Source organism: Eptatretus burgeri, chromosome 9 (assembly GCF_056783735.1).
Source record: "Eptatretus burgeri isolate ZD-2024b chromosome 9, Ebu_testis_v1, whole genome shotgun sequence".
Taxonomy (NCBI): Eukaryota; Metazoa; Chordata; class Myxini; order Myxiniformes; family Myxinidae; genus Eptatretus; species Eptatretus burgeri.
The window spans coordinates 44,573,804-44,588,094 of NC_140969.1; the positions used below are offsets into that span (position 1 = coordinate 44,573,804).

The 14,291-nt window shown below is 40.0% G+C and overlaps 1 protein-coding gene across 5 annotated transcripts in view; it reads right to left on the reverse strand.

Moving 5' to 3' along the window:
• Positions 1 to 14,291, reverse strand: part of LOC147020031 (protein disulfide isomerase CRELD2-like) — a 70,557-nt gene that overhangs the window by 39,958 nt on the left and 16,308 nt on the right. The window lies entirely within an intron of this gene.

The window sequence follows — 14,291 nt, forward strand, 5'->3', positions numbered from 1 at the left end:
TGCTTCATGTAATCCCCAAATTCCTTTTTACGACATAATGTAGAACAATTATCTCTCCAAAAATTGTTTATATCTATTTAATTTAACTTGAATAAAATAAAAGTATTAGCATTGTTTCTGATGGAACGATGAGGAAGTTGAAAGTATGATTGACTAAGATAAATACAATTACAATAAGAATGTCTCCCTCTTGTGTAGTCGCTGTCCATTACCGTTTGGTTTCTCTCATTAACACAATCATCAAAGATAACGAGGTTCTTTTTTGATTTATCCAAATCTTGGGGAGACAGTATATCATCCGTATTATCACTAAGAATACAAGTTATCGGTTTTGATTTCTTTTTACATCTGTGCATCACAAAATAGTTGTATTATATCTTCAATGTTATAATCATTTAAGTTTTTTTGAAATTTAAATCAACCGATTATATCTTCTTTTTGAAGACCAGCATTAAAACTTTGTGAGAGTAGTTGATACTCTGGTTGAAAACTCGACTTTGTGAAAATTATTAAATTATCATAATCTCAAAAGTTGGGAGTCAGGTGCATCTTCAAAAGTAAGCAGGTTTTTCCACATCCGCTTGAACCAACTATGAGGCAGCTTAATGAATTTGGGAGATTTTTATGGTTGTTAAATTTTATCTTATTTTCCCAAATGGGTAAAAAAAATCATTCATTTATATATTTGGAAAACAGGTTATTTAATTTATTATTGGCTTTTTTAGAAACTCTATATTTTATCCTAAGTTCGGGTTTAATTTCAAGATAATCCATTATTTTATTTATACAATATCATGTGTTGATATTTCCCTCAAAATGACAATCGTGAATAATATACAACAACAATCCTTTGAATATTTCTCGAATACGTTCAGTTTCTTCCCTTGTAAGGAAAGGTGTGTTATCACCCTCATTACTTTACATTCATTTCTCTAATCAATCTTGTAAAGTAATTCATTTTTGGTGTAAATCTAAAATAATTATTTTCCTTTTTATATTTTTTATTATCATTAATTAGAAGATAATCACAGAATATACATTGTTTATAGGCTTTTGACTCTGTGTTTAAACCCCATCTTTCACACGCAAATTTGTCATATGGAGAATCAGGGAATTCAAGAGGCTCAAAATCTAGCATATTTATAAAGTAAAACTTTACTTTAACTGAAATTCATCTTCGGTATCATCTTCAATACTTTCAGAATAATCTATAAAACTACTTTCATAACTATCGTTTGAACACAAACTCTCGGTATCATAATCACTCTCATAATCTTCAAAATCTTCAGTTGAATATTGACTCATATTTAATTAGTAGAAAAAATATTACCATCGATATCTATATACTTTTTTTCATTAACAGATTCAACTGCTAGATTTTTTATATTAAAGGTAATTTTTAAATGATCCTGAACTACTTTTGAACGAAATGTCATTTCACCTGATATATTAACATCCTTGATTTTATCAGGATTTACATCTTTAGGGTTGTTGAAAAAAATACAAATTTCACCTTGCTTATTACAGATGGTCTTATCTTTTCTTTCTAAAGCTTCATCCATAAGGTTTTTATTTTTTGATACTTTTTCTTGTTTTGAATATATTGCCAGAAGGAGAGGAAAAACTTTTGTTCGAGATACTTTAATTGATGTTCTTCCAGGTATACTAAAAGCCCTTCAACTGAAGGAAATTGAAGAACTCATATAATTTACCAAAATTGTTTTTATCCAATAGTTGTTATATTTATCTTTGTTCAATTTTACATTCTTGACATATTTCTCAGTATCTTTAACAAATGAAGATTTATTGAAAGTTGTCTTTTGTGTCTTGAAACATTGTATTTATTAAGTGAAAAAAGTTGGAGGATAAAATGGTTTTAAGCACAGATTCACCTATAAATTAAACGAAATTTTCATCAAGAAAATTTTAGTTTAAGCAAAGTTTCATTACATAAATATGGTGAATACAACGTACTGCGATGTTTCTAATCACGAATATAAATATTATAAAAAAAAAACACCTTCAAACCAACAAACACAGATTCAATCTTTTCAAACAAATATCTCCACTTGACTAAAAAACAAAACATTGTGATAGATGTGATAATGATATTCTTTAAAAAATTTTTTATAATCTTATTAATCAATCATCATTCACGCAAACACAAGAACAATGAAGAAAAGGAAGCTAAATTCTCCATTGAAAACACTGATGGGGCATTTAAAAATAAGATTGTTTCGTTTTCAAGACCCTGGACCATCTTTAATCATGGAAGCTGTTGATATGGTAAAACAAAGTATTGAAACTATAATTTAAAACACATTAGGTGAAATGAAAACTTTTAAGTGTTATGTGGGAGTAAAATTGAAAATGGTAAGACAAGACGATGAAACTACTCCCTATATGAGGACAAACCGACACTTTATCTCATCATTTCAAGATTTTGTAAGATGTGATGTTTACGATGATCTCCAGAGACAGGAACAAGATGTTGATAACACTAGTAGGTAGTGGATTTACTATCACTAAAATAATCTTTTTACATATACACATCTTAAAATCAGATCCTCTTCAAGCTTCTTTTTATATTGATTTACCAAAAAAGATAAAACTTAAGAAAGCAGTTGTTTATATTCAAAACAAAGATAATAAATGTTTTCTATGGTCTGTTCTTGCTCACTTACATTCTCCACAATGGAATCCTGAAAGGGTTAAACATTATAAGAAATACGAGAATACATTAAATGTTAAAGATTTAAAGTTTCCAATGTCGTTGAGAGATATTCCTAAATTTGAGAAAATGAATAATCTATCTGTTAATGTATATGGATTAACGGATACAAACAAAGTTCAGATATTAAAAATTTCAAACAACTATATAAATGATGAAACACACATTGACCTTCTCTACTTTACTTCAAAGGAAAAATCACATTATGCTTTCATCAAAAATTTCTCAACATTAACCAAATCACAAATATATAAGAGAAAATGTAAAATGTATCCTTGTCAGAAATTTCTCAACCCCTTTCACACAAAAGAACGATTAAATCAACATTCAAAATATTGTAGTCATCATAAATCAACCGTAATCAATTTACCAAAAGCAGGTTCAAACATATCATTCAAAGATTTTAACAAATCTATAAAACATCCGTTTGTGATATATGCTGATTTTGAAAGTATCCTTGAAAAGATAGATACTGTTTCTCCAAATCCAAATAAATCATACACAAAAAAATATCAAAAACATACACCTTGTGGTTTCTGTTATTATATCAAATCATCTGTTGGTGATGAATACAGCAAGTTAGAACTTTATAGAGGGGGAGATGCCTCAGAGGAGTTTGTAAGACGATTGGAAAAAGACTGTATAAGACCAAGATAAATAATGATTAAAACCTATAAACCAATATCATTAACAAAGGGAGAGGAAAAGGAATTTAGAGAGAACAGTACCTGTCATATTTGTGATGAGGAAATTGAGGGAGAGGTCAAGGTTAGGGATCACTGTCATCTTACTAGTAAATATAGAGGTCCAGCTCATTCCCATTATAATCTTAATTACAAGCCTCCAAATTTTATTCCTGTCTTTCTTCACAACAACGCTCACTATGACACACATCTATTTATAAATGAACTTTCAAAGACATTCGCAAATATTTTCGCCATTCCAAACACAGATCAAAAATACATCTCATTCACAAAATCAATTTATACATCCCCCATAACCCATATCAGATTTCTTGACACATACAAGTTTATGGGAGATTCATTATCTGAGTTAGCATCAAATATTAAAAACTTCCCGAGTCTTAAATCATATTTCTCAAATCAAGAAGAGATTGATCTCCTATCACAAAAGGGAATATATCCATATGACTATAAGGATTCATTTAAAAGGTTTAAAGAAACACAACTTCCTTCAAGGGAAAGTTTCTATGGTAAGTTGAATAATACTCATATTTCTGATGAAGATTATACACAAGCTAAAAAGGTTTGGGAGAAGTTTAATATCAAGAATCTTGGGGAATATCATGATTTATATCTTAAAGCTGATGTACTGTTATTAAGTGATGTGTTTGAAACTTATAGAACAGTCTGTCATAATAAAAATTCTTATGGATTAAACCCCGCTCACTATTACACAGCCCCGGGTTTGGCTTGGAATGCTATGTTAAAAATGACAAAACAAAATTTTGAATTAATCAGTGATATAGATATGCTTTTAATGGTAGAGAAGGCTAAAAAAGGAGGAATATCTCAAGTATGTTCCAAGAGATATGCTAAAGCAAATAACAAATATCTTCATGATTATAATAATAACGAGGATAGCTCTTACCTGATGTATTATGATGCTAACAATTTGTATGGATGGGCAATGTCTCAATCTCTGCCTTATGGTAAATTAAAGTGGGTGGAAGAAAAGGATTATGAAAAGGTTTTGATGAATATTGTTATTTCTTCTCAAGAGGAATTGAATGAAGAAAAAGAAGGTTATTATTTTGAAGTTGATTTGAGGTACCAGAGTGATCTTCATAATAAACATAAAGACCTACCCTATGCCTCCGATAAAGAAAGTCCATGAAAAGAATGGTTAAGTGATTACCAACAGTCATTTAATATAAAAGGTAAATCTTCAGAAAAACTACTTACAACATTAAATGATAAAGAAAGTTATATTTTACATCAAAGGAACTTGAGACAATATTTATCTGCTGGGTTGAGAGTGAGTAAAATTCATAAGATTTTGAAATTTAAACAAAGTCCATGGTTAAAGGATTATATTGATTTTAATACAAAAAGTAGAAAAAAAAAAGCAGACAGATTTTGAGAAGGTCTTTTATAAATTAATGAATAATGCTGTATTTGGAAAGACTATGGAAAATGTTAGGCATCGAGAAAACATAAGACTTGCTACATCTTGGAAACAGGCTTCAAAGTTAATTAACAAACCAAGTTTTGAATGGGTGAAGGTATTTTCAGAGAACTTTTGTGCTATTCATTTGAAAAAAAGAGAGTATTAAAATGAATAAACCTATTTATATAGGAACATAAATTATTGATTTGTCAAAGTTGTTTATGTATGACTTACTATAATAATTTAAAATTAAAGTAGAAGGATAATGTGTCATTGTTAAATATGGATACAAATCGTTTTATATTAGAAATAAAGACTGGAGATGTATATGAGGATATGATTGATAATATTGATATATATGATACAAGTAATTATAAACCTGGTGATGTGTTGTTTTCATCAAATTACGAAAAGGTTATTGGTAAGTTTAAAGATGAATTGTGTGGGAAGGTTATGAGTGAATTTATAGGATTGAGATCATGGCTTATGCTTTTACATATATTGACAATAATATTGAGAGGTGTAAAAATAAGTTAAAGGGAATAAAGCTAAAAATAAGAGATGAAACAATAATCGTTAAACATTATTACAACTGTTTAATCTTAAAGAGGGAAGAGTATCGAAAAATGAATAAAATAAGAAGTTGAAAACATCAATTATATACAGAAGAAATAAATAAGAAAGTATTAGGAGCTTTTGATGATAAAATATATATTTTAGAGAATGGAATTAATAGTCTCCCTTATGGTTATAAGTATAAGTGCTGAGGGACTACTACCCTCTTTTACTGATTTATAAATGATAGAACTAAGCAATAACCAAACCAAAGAGTGGAGATGTAATCAACGTTGGTACTAAAATGGAAAACATAAAGAATGTGAAAAATATCAAATAAGTCTTATTGAAGAAATAACCGGGATAAAAGTATATAAAACAAATAAGCGGATAAATTTAATTAAAACTACGTTAGAGGATGTAAAGAAAAAAAAATATCCTTCAATGGACTGAAAACTTTGATGGCTATCAATTAAACAATGGAAAAACAATTTACTATAATCTCAAAACGATATGTGGCTCAGGAGGTAGTCAAACAAGAGCATTGAGAGAAGTTTATAATTTTATTTCTGCTCAACAAAGATATTTAGACCAAGAACTAAGTTCTAAAATAATATTTGTGAATACACTCGATGGTCAGGGTCAGGTATGGGAGCATGTGCCAGAACAGCGCGTCGCTGCGTTCACTTTCCGCCAGTACTCCAGGGTACTCCAGGGGCCTCCGCGGTACTCCAGGGGCCTCCGTCTGGCCATCCCCCAGGCAGATGCCAGGCCCATCCCCATCTCCTTGAGATGATGGTCAACCTGCTGCAACCATGAGGCACGTGGTCGGCCCACTGGCCTCCTCCACTCATGAGACTCCCTCGCTGAGAGAATCTGGTGAGCAGGATCAGCATCAGGAAAACGAGCCACATGTCCATACAGCCGCAACTGACGCTCACGGACTATGCAGGTAACAAATCTCATCCGAGTCTCTCTCAGCAACCGCTCGTTGGACACAAAATCCGACCAGCGATAGCCAAGGATTCTCTGAAGACACCTGGTACCAAAGGAATTAAGTCTCCGTCTCAGATCCTTGGTCAGAGTCCAAGTCTCGCACCCATAGAGCAAGACTGGAAGTACCAAGGACCTGAAGACTCGGACTTTCGTCCTCCCGCACAGGTACCGGCAGCGCCACACCCCGTGATCCAGTGAATCCATGACTCCCCAGGCCTGACCCAGACGTCTATTGACCTCTGACTCGCAGCCAGCAGAGACATGAATATCACTGCCAAGGTAAGTGAATCTCTCCACGACCTCAACATCCTCACCACAAACAGACACAGACAGGACAGCAGCATCCAAGATGTCACCGAAAGCCTGGATCTTAGTTTTGACCCAAGAAACCCGTAATCCCATCGGCTCCGACTACTCATTCAGCATTTCGAGGGCCCCCAAAAGGATGTCTAAAGTCTCCGCAAAGATGACTGCATCGTCTGCAAAATCAAGGTCCGAGATCTTGACATTCCCAAATGATGCACCGCAACTTGATCTCTCCGACATCCTCCCTAAAATCCAGTCCATACAAGTGCTGAAAAGTGTGGGGGCAAGTACACATCCCTGACGAACTCCAGTAACAACTGGAAATAAGTCAGAGGTGGTACCACCACACTTCACAGCACTCTCAGAACCAGAGTAGAGTTCAGACATCAGATCGATCAGTTTTGGTGGCACCCCACGAAGACCAAGAATCCTCCAGAGGACATCCTGATTCACTGAATCGAACGCTTTACAGAGATCAACATAGGCTGCAAGCAGCCCCTGCCGAAACTCTCGTCTGCGTTCGGTGAGGACACGAAGGGCAAGGATACGGTCAATCGTTGACCTCTTTGGTGTAAAGCCTGACTGCTCTGGATGCTGGTGCTCAAGCAGATGGTGGCGAACACTATCAAGAATTATCCGAGCAAAGACCTTGCCCGGCACTGAGAGCAGCGTCACCCCTCGGTAGTTGTTGCAGTCTTGGCGATCACCCTTCCCTTTCCAGAGAGGGACAACAAGGCCCTTCTTCCAGTCAGTTGGGATGATGCCTGTGATCCAGGCAGAGCACAAAACTGCATGCAACGACACGAGTGCAGTATTTCCACCAGCCTTGAGAAGTTCGGCATGGATGCCACAAATCCCTGGAGCTTTGCCCCGTTTCAACATGTTCACCGCAGCCCGTGTTTCCACAAGCGAAGGTGGACCACAGTTGATTCGTGGGTCAGCAACAGGGATTGTAACACCCTTGACGTCCAACTCGACAGCTGGGGGATCAGCCTGGTACAACCGCTCAAAGTAACCGGCCCAGCGGGCCTTCACTTCAGACACCTCTGTCAAGAGCCTACCACTCTCTGCTCGAACTGCAGTGCTCCGAGGGATGGGCTTGGATGAACGTAATGCGCAAATTCCCCTGTAAGCGGGACGAGAATCACCTGTCCACAGGTGATGCTCTACCCCCTCACAGATTCCTCGCACATAGGCCTCCTTGTCCACCCTCAGTGCACGTACAGTTTTACGCCTCAGCTCTCTGAACAGCTCAGCTCTGCCATTCAGCCTGGCCCTGCGACTCTGGTCAATGGTATCCAGTGTCCCTTGAGAGACAAAATTCTTCTTTGCCCTGCGGTGAGTTCCAAGACATCCACCGGCAACATCAAGGACGGTGGTCTTGAAGGCGCTCCACAACTCTTCAGGACCCCCCAAAGCACCCAGACCCCCCAAGTGTCCACTCAGCCTGTTTGCAAACTCCTCAGCTACTCTCTCATCCCTGAGCTTGGCAACATCCAGCCTAGGCTGGGATGGTACCATTCTCCAGGATTTAAGGTGCAACTTTAGAGTTGCTACAACAAGCCTGTGGTCAGTATTGAGGAACTGAGCACTCCGGTAGACCCTGCAGTTCTGGATCATCCTCCAACGACCGTCAATGAGGACATGGTCAATCTCCTTTGCCACACCGCCAGCGTTGGAATACCAAGTCCAGCGATGAGCTTGTGGGCGCTGAAACCATGAACCAGCCACCCTAAGTCCATGACTTCTTGCAAAGTCAAGGAACTTAGTGCTATTCTGGTTCATAGTTCCTGACCCATGGGGACCAACACACACCTCATAACCATCCCTATCAGTTCCAGTCGATGCATTGAAATCCCCCAAGACTAGAAGTGTATCTCGTCTGGGGCACTGATCAACCACAGACTCGAGTGTAGCGTAGAATGCATCCTTCACGGTGAGATCACTCGCCTCAGTCGGAGCATAAACAGAGACCAGGGAAATGACACCTAAGGAGTGACGAATCCTTAATCTCATAATACGCTCGTTGACCGGTGTTACCTCAATTATCATTGGGGTCAGCTTATTGGACACAGCTACAGCAACTCCTTGGGTATGGTAACCATCAAAGCGACCAGACCAATAGTAGGTGTAACCACCCACCATTATCTCGCCGCAATCCGGTCTCCGAACCTCAGAGAGAGCTGCAATCCCGATGTCCAAACGCTTGAGCTCAGATGATAACAGAGACAGGTGATCATCCTCTCTTAGGGATAGGACATTCCAGGCACCCACCCGAAGGGACCGCCTCAGGTTAACCCAAGGAGACCGCCGTCTGGTGGACGACACCTCAATACCACTCTGACACACTCTCCCGCAATCTGACCCAGGGATGTTACCCCGTGGTTTCCCTCCTATCAAAGATTGGGGGTCCCGAAGGCTTTGCCCCAATCCCGTCATCCGGTGAGCTGCCCTGCGAAGGGAAGCTGCACAGGAGGTACTCGCACGGAGTGGGTTTTCAGATTTTTTTGCGTTTTTGCGTTTTGCGGAATGAAGGGTTTTACGGTGGCCGGAGTGCAAATCCTGCCACCAACCTCCTAATAAGAAGTAACCAAACTGCAGGAGGACGTCTGCAGACACAGTTGGGCACTAGATATGGATGGCCGTTGGCTCACAAGGAGCTCTTCCGCCCTTTGACAGGTTTTGTTTTTAATCCTGCTGGGTGTCCATATCCAAACACCCCCCTCACCAGAAAACCTGGTGGGGGAGACGGTTTAGTCGCCGACAACCCGACCATGGAACAGGTTAGTACAGGTTTACATGGTACCTGTAGCAGGTCACAGATCGAACCTGACCTGACAAAAAACTCGATGGTGATGAATGTAATTGGAAAATTAATTTATTACCTAAAGTAGAACATGATCAAATATTCATTGGCTCACTCTTTGAACGGAGTAAGTAATGGGGGAGAGATCGATCACTTCTTTTGACCCCATGGACCGAGAGTCAGAGGGGGGAGAGAAAATCATTCTCCTCTTTTGACCTGATGGGCCTTGAGCAAGAAAGCTTCCCCTATTAATTTGTATGAGGTGTTTTTTGGGCCCTGAGACAGTCTCAATTTAACATGAGCTCGTATGGCAGAAAATCATTCTCCTCTTTTTGTCCTGATGGGTCTTGAGTCAGAAAGTTCTCCCTATACATTAGTATGGGAGGGGGAGGAATTAGACTCCTGTTTCGGGGTTTTTAGGGACCAATTCAAAGAGTTTTTCCCCTTCACCCCATTCATTTGCATGGTTGCCTTAGAAACCCCATATATCTACTACTAATATTACTTTCATTAAAAAATAAAATAATAAATAAATAAGTAATTAACCCCATGAATAAGTCCGAGGATTGTAATCAATAGATTACCACCAAAAGGTCAGTCCTTTGTCCATCATCATACAATGATATGTATGTATAACTCCAGGGATTGCATTTTTCATACATTTTGATGACTCCATGACTTTTTGGGGGTAAACGAGCTAGAATTCCATTGTAAAGATATATGAGCACACAAAATAATTAATTTTGAAGCCAATTACCTCCGCCACCAAAAGTGGATGGAGGTGATGTTTTCACCCCTGTCGGTTTGTGTGTCCGTCTCTGAACAGCATATCTCAAAAAGTTGTGCACGGATTCAGTGACATTTCGTGGACAGGGTGTGTGTGTGTGTGTGTGTGTGTGTGTGTGTGTGTGTGTGTGTGTGTGTGTGTGTGTGTGTGTGTGTGTGTGTGTGTGTGTGTCGAGGACAAAATTACATTTTGTTTGTTTGAGAAGACCAGTACTAAAGTGTTTTACTGCCTGTCGTAGATGGGCACTTCAGCTGGTCAGACTAAATACATTTTAGATATTCAAAATTTTGTCTTTGACATCTCAAGTGAACCACGTTTCTGCTTCTCAAAAAGAGATCTCATCAATTTACATGGGTTGTCTAAAACTTGTGCGATTCTGAACAGGAGCTTGGCACAGAAAGTGGTGGATTGTGATTAGGGTGAGTGAAGAGCAACTGTTTTTAGTTTATCTGGAATTGGAATTCCAGATAAGGTATTGTCATCGTGCACGGTCCACCCGTCCGTCTGTCCATTCCCGATTTCAACTTCTCCGGCCAAACCTCTGGGCCGATCCGGCTGAAATTGGCAGCAAGGTTCCGCTCCGACTGGTAATGGGGATTGCAAAGTTCGTTCCGGTCATGAAACTTTAAGTAAGTCAAAATGGCAGACTTATTAAATTCCTTCAAAAATCTTTTTCTCCACACCCACCACATTTGGGTTACAACATAAGGCCAGGGCCCAGATAAGCAAAAGGTCCAGTGGTCCTATTTTTTTAATACAAGGTCTAAGGCTCATAATGGAGCTGCCACTCACACACACGGACATATTGATAAGATAAACAGCCAATGAGCTTGGGGGAAGTACCGTCACTTCTTTGGGTACTCTAGTACCAGCGACATCACACCAACAGCACCGCTTCTCTCACTGCACCAGCGGTAAAGGGGAATTTCCTCCTCCCCATGGATGCCAACCTATGTGTATTGTCCATGCTCTATCCATTTAAATCAAACCTTGCAATATAATTATGAACTTAAAATTGTTTGGCTGTGCTAGATCCTTTTTAAATGTTGACCATCAAGCAAGGAAGCAGCAAATATCATTTTTGAAATCTTTGGTATGACTCAGCTGAGGTTCAAATCACCGACGTCCCAGAGGCAGAGTAGGACGCTCTAACCATTACACCAACCGAATCTGATAATGGAGAAAGTGTTTCTTAGAGGAGAATTGAATGGTCAGATTTAGCTAGGTCTTGAAATAGGCAGCTATCAGAGAGTACATATTGCAGGGGAAGGTTTTCAGACCAGAAATTAATGGGGTTTTTTGGGAAAAAAAATAAAAAATTAAATACTGTCCTGATGGGCCTTGAACTTTAGTATCGGGTTTATAGATCATTTTGTTCATCCTGTGTAGATAATATACAAATCTTATCATTCAGGGAACGTAAACATTTTGATTCAAGACAACCAATGCAGAATAACTACACGAGTACAAACTCCACTTTGTTACATCCCATCCATTCTCTCACATACTTTAAAATTTTCTAAGAGTCTCCCCCATTTCTCATGCCAAGGCCCAACCAGCATGTTGAAGCTGAATGCCTGAGCACGAGTTGAATCGGCATGTCGGGAAGCTCTGAATACATATTCACTGCCCTGGACTCAGTACCGCTTTCCAAGCTGCAAATGCGGAGGACATGAGGAGACCAACTGACTGTTAAGAAAGAAACAAAGAAAAAAAAAGACGCGGACACACCACTTTGCAGATCTGTCCCACAGAGCACGAAACACAGAGTAGCGGGTCCACTAATCATTCAAATCCTCATCAAGTACTTTCACCTGCACTGCGATCTTGCTCCTGCAAGACTATCAAGTTCATGTTCATGAAGGAATTCGGTGATGTACAGTAATCCCTGCAAATGTCAGTGGTGTTGTCCCTTTCAGACTCATTGTCATCAGAAACATCTGGAGTGGTCATTGAACAGTGTTGTGGATAACCCTTCACACAATTGCACTTGTGATCCTCAACCAGTAATGTGATTGCACGTATGGTTTCTCAATCTAACTGGATTGCAGCGACAGGGCCGGCAAGCGCTACAGCGAGTCATCTACTTTCCTTGGTCTCGGTGGAATCCTTGGACACACAAATGACATTGAGATCTGAACGCATTGTGTCAGCAACTGATGCACCCACTGCCACTGTTTGTGGAAAAATTTGCATAACTGTGGGCTGAACTCACAAGTATGCATACCCGTTGCACTCGCGTGGGTCCCCAAGGGTTGCCCGCTTCCATGGTCGGTCTTGATAGAAGTCTCGACAGTGCTCGCAGTCGGTCCCCACTGTGTTGTAGTTGCACGAGCACTCGGGTCGTCCGTACGTTCAGGTCACGCGTTGTGAGGTGTGTCTGTTGCACTTCCATCGACCTACCACCTGAAAATTTGAGGCTGAAAAGAAACTCGAGCATTTGTTTTTAGGATAAGACAAGAACGACTGGCCAGTCTCCCCTTTGAAAGACCACACGTATATCAGTGGTGATGACCCAGTCCTGCAGGTTGGGACTCGCGTCAAAGTTGGAAGCTGAAGGCCGACCTTCCAGGGTGTCAAAACTGATGGACCCACCAGGGAAGGGTCTCACCCTGGGATTTGCACAAAGCCTCCTGCTCGTTCTCTGAAATAACAGCGGGTCATTTTCGAAGACCAATAAAACCCAATGCAGTCGATCTATTAGAAGTAAAAGGGCAGCCAGGTCTCAAAGTCCAAGAGCATGTAGATCGCCGTGACTTTGGTATTGGAGTAAAGAAACGGAGACCCACGGAGGTCGTTTTGAACCGTTTACCGAGGAACAAGGTCAGCGAGACATTGCCGTGGTCCTTCAACGACTGCCACCAGGTCACGTTTTATGTGTTGTTAATGTCAGTCAAATAGGCCGCCGCATAGGATGTGTGTGTGTTATATATATCTATATATATATATATATATATATATATATATATATATATATATATATATATATACATATACATATATATGTGCGTGTGTGTATATGTGTGAGTGTGTGTGTGTGCGTGTGTGTATATGTGTGAGTGTGTGTGTGTGTGTGTGTGTGTGTGTGTGTGTGCGTGTATATGTGTGCGTGTGTGTGTGTATATACAGTCAAAGCTCGTTACTATGCCACCCGTCGGGACCGAGCAAAAGTGGCACAGTAGCGAGAGTGGCATAGTAACGAGATTTTGTAAAAACGGCCTTATTTTCTCAAGTTACCCATCTGTAGTTAATCTTTAGACAAAATTTATTCCAGCAAGTAAAAGGCACGACTGTTGTATAAGCTAAGCGAACGGAGAACATACACACACTAACAGAGTTCACACACTAACATATGGCATGGCGAGAAATTCACGACACACAAAGCTTTCAAGAATCGTCGGCTGGCGCATCTTCTTTCGGCGGATCTCGTGCATCTCATTGTCTAGCCGATCGCACGCTTGCATCACACCGGGCTTCCCGCTTCTCTGCTGCATGAACTTCCGGACGGTGCTACAAGCGCGCTGGGCTTCCTCGAACGGAACGATTTCCTTCTCGACAGTTACCTCGTCATCTTCGCTTTCCACCGGCTCCTCACTGCACAGAATCTCCCCCGCAATCTCCTCCAGCATGAAATACCCGCCAGTAGCGAGGCGCTCGTCGGCTTCGAGAAAGTCAGACTGCTCGATCTCCTCGTTCTCGTGCATCTTTTCCTCGGCAGGCAGAGCTTCCCAGATGTCGGGCAGCTCCGCATCCTGTGGCTCAGTTTGGATCTCCTCTTCGATGAACTTGGCCTTCGCGAAACAGTTCCTGATCGTCGACTTGCCGACCTGCTCCCAAGCACGCCGGGCGACGTGTAGAGCATCGAGCAACGTGAACTTGAACTCCTTTCCCTCGTCTATGGCCTCAAGCCGGCGGCATAGCAGGAGCTTCTTGTATTGGCGCTTGAGGTTCTCTATGATTCCCTGATCCATTGGTTGCGA